Raw genomic sequence first — 3,734 nt, 5'->3', positions numbered from 1 at the left:
GTGCGGGCCTGTGGGGTGTATCCTTTGGTTATTTGATGATGCATGGAGGGGATTGTAATCATTGCAATGAAATGAAATACGATGGGATGAATGTGAAGTTGAAGTGGGACAGAGGCAAACATGATGTATGCACAGCCTTGGAAAAACAGGGCTCTGGGATACAGAGATTGAGACATGGTTAGAATGGGGAAAGGGGGGGTGGGGATAATGTTAAGATGCTTAGCTGTCTTTTGAATCTTGGTTTCCATGGCATACCACTATAAAATAGACACTGGAGGGGAAGAGAAAGGAATAGCCAGAAATATCACCATAGAAAGCTTCTAAGTCCATCTCCTGCCTATAACTGATTGTTGTTGTTGTTGTTGAGTACCGTGGAGTTGGTTCCGACTCATAGTGACCCTGGCAGGGTTTCCAAGGCTGTAAATCTTTACAGGAACAGAACACCTCATCTTTCTACTGCAGAACCACTGGTAGTTTCAAACTGCCGACCTTGAGGTTAGCAGCCAACTGATTGGAATACCTAAAATGGGGCTACAACATGCCAAGTAAAGGCTTCCTGTGGAGCCTCTGCATTACATAAGACCAAAGGTGGAATCCTGAACAGCATCCAGAATCTTCTGAGGTAGGAAATTTCCACTTGAAAGGACAAGCAGACGAGTTTGGAGTGGCCAGAAGAACAGAAGATACTTCTTGAATGAAAGACTGACAGGAAAAATACAAAACAATATAGGCAGACTGACTGATTTACTACAAGAACAAACAAGTGGCTTGCCCAGGAGACATGAAGGCAAGTGGTAGGGTCCCCTCAGGACAAACCTCCTTCTAAGACTAAGACTCAATGGGAGTACACGATCTGATTGGTGACCACGTTCATCACTGATAAGGGGAAGTGACGGAAAAGCAGCAATGAAGCTGCGAGCTAAGCCCAACAACGTTCAACAGACTCCTATGAACTTGGGTGGAGACCTGGTTGGCCAGCAGTGTGGACCCAGAGTCAGTGACATAGCCACAGAGGACTAGAGTAGAGAGTGAAGTGTCCAGCTGATAAGAAGAGAGGGCACATGCATAAGTATACCCACACTTGCAGATAATACCCACTTACCTGGCTTCAATGACTGGATGATCAGAGTTCAACTAGAAGAAGAAAGAAGAGGAAAAAAAGAGTAATCTGATACAATTTGATGAACTTGACCTACACCTATGGATGCAGTAGCTCAAAAGAGGGAACAAATCTTCACAGTGAGGATCATTCCCACCCCCTCCATACACAGAGAGGACAGGGATGGGTAACTTGGACATTGGCTACCCAGAATGGGGGGCTACAGAGGCAAGAAGTGACTGGCTTAGAAGCTTTCAAGAGGGAACCTAGATCAAGAGGGCGTGGAGCAAGGTAGAATCTCCACTGAGTAGTATCCAATCTGTCTAGATGGGGCTAATGAAAGGAGATGCAGATAGGTTTCTTGCGATACAATAGCAAATAATTGGTATCAGGACTGATTGTAAGGGTTGGAAATGTAAAAGTAGATGTTTTGTGACAAAAGGGAGGAGTGATTAACTTTGCAGTCTAGGAGCAGAGGTCCCTGGGACCATAAAGGGAGAAGAGAAGTGAACGTAACCCTACCCAGAGAAGCAGTGATGCCAAAGATGGAGGCAGAGATTATGACATGGAGAGATGGAGCGGCTGGGGACTTTGGACCCAGAGAGGGATAGGGGCTGTGTGCTGATGACATGAGAGCAGGCTTGCAGGGTATACCCTTTGGTTGGTGGATGATGCAGGAGGGGATTGAAATTGTGGAAAGGACACGATGTACAATGGAATCAATGTGAAGCTAATGTTCTCCCATGTAAAGTATCACATAATTCACAATAAAGCATTAAAAAAAAAAAAAAAAGGACAAGGCTCTAGGAAATGATGGAATGCAAATTGAAATCTTTCAACAAACTGATGCAGCACTGGAGGTGCTCACTCATCTAATCTAGAAATTTGGAAGACAGTTACCTGGGCAACTGATGGGAAGAAATCCATATTTGTGTCCATTCAAAATAGAGGTGACCCTATGAATGTGGAAGTTAGTGAACAATATCACTAATATCACATGCTAGTAAATTTTGCTGAAGATAATTCTCAAATGACTGCAAAGTACATTGATAGACTGCCAGAAAGTCAAGCCCAATTCAAGTGAGAATGTGGAACTAGGGATATCATTGTTGATGCCAGATGGATCTTGGCTGAAAACAGAGAATATCAGAGAGTTGTTTACTTGTGCTTTATTGACTATGCAAAGGCTTTCAATTGTGTAGACAGACAAGCATTACGAAGAATAGGTATTCCAGAGCACTTAATTTTGCTCATGAGGAACTTGTAATCAGAGCAGGAGGCAGTTGCTAAAATAGAAGAAGAGGGGACTTAATGCTTTAAAATCAGGAAAGGTGTGCACCAGCATTGTATCCTTTTACTATTCTTATTCAATCTGTATTCTAAAACACTAATCTGAGCAGTTGGATTATATGAAGAAGAATGTGGCATCAGGATTGGAGGAAGACATATTAATAACCTGCAATATGCAGATGATGCATCCTTACTTGTTGAAAGTGAAGAGGACTTAAAATACTTAGTGATGAAGATCAAAAACCATAGTCTTCAGTATGGGTTGTACCCCAACGTAAAGAAAACAAAAATCCTCACAACTGGACAAATAGATAATATCATGATTGTTACAATACCTTCTGGTTCTTCCCTCTCCCCTCCCTCCAACTCCATTTTGTCTGTTTCCCCGCCCTAAGCTATAAGACGCGTAGTTTAAAGGACAACGTGGCTTTTGATAGGCCAGAGCTAAATCACCCCAGCAATGACCACTCCCTTCCTGTTGAATCTATATAATCCCCTTCCTTCCTGTTGACGCTCTCTTCTTCTTCCTCTCCTTTGTCCACCTCCTGCCTTCTCTCTCCATCAGAGGTTACCTTCCTCACCCTGAATAAAGGTCTCTAGATGGGCCATCTGGTGTGAGGTGTGGTTGATGAGCGGCGCTGGGTCCTTTCAATGATAAATAGAGAAAATATTGAAGTTGTCAAAGACTTCATTTTGTTTGGACCCATTGTTAATACTCATGGAAGCAACAGTCAAGAAATCAAATGATGTATTGCATTAGGTAAATCTGCTGCAAAATTCCTCTTTAAAGTGTTGAAGAACAAAGATGTCAATTTGAGGACAAAGGTAAACCTGACCCAAGCCATGGAATTTTCCATCACTTCATATGCATGTGAAAATTTGGATAATGAACAAAGAAGACCTTAGAATAATGACTGCATTTGAATTACTGTATTGGAAATGAACATTAAAAGTATCCTGGACTGCCAGAAATACATGTCTGTGGAGATGTGCAGTCAGAATTCTTCTTAGATGTCAGGATGGTTAAGACTTTGTCTTTTATACTTCTGACATTTTACCAGGAGGGACTAATCCCTTGAGAAGGACATCATGCTTGGTGAAGTGGAGGGTTGGCGAAACAAAAGGAAGATCCCCAATGAAATGTACTGACACAGTGGCAGCAGCAATGTGCACAAACCTCACAAGAATTGTGAGTATGGCACAGGACTGGGCAATGCTTCATTCTCTTGTGTGTAGGGTCTGTATGAGTCAGAAGCACCTAACAACAACAACAACAACCTAATCACTTGGTGGGAGTTGCAAAGATTATGTATGTTGTTGTTAGGTCTCATTGAGTCAGTTCCAA

The sequence above is a fragment of the Chrysochloris asiatica genome, unplaced genomic scaffold (genome assembly GCF_000296735.1).
Source record: "Chrysochloris asiatica unplaced genomic scaffold, ChrAsi1.0 scaffold00199, whole genome shotgun sequence".
Lineage (NCBI taxonomy): Eukaryota > Metazoa > Chordata > Mammalia > Afrosoricida > Chrysochloridae > Chrysochloris > Chrysochloris asiatica.
Note: the sequence above shows the minus strand (reverse complement) of the source record.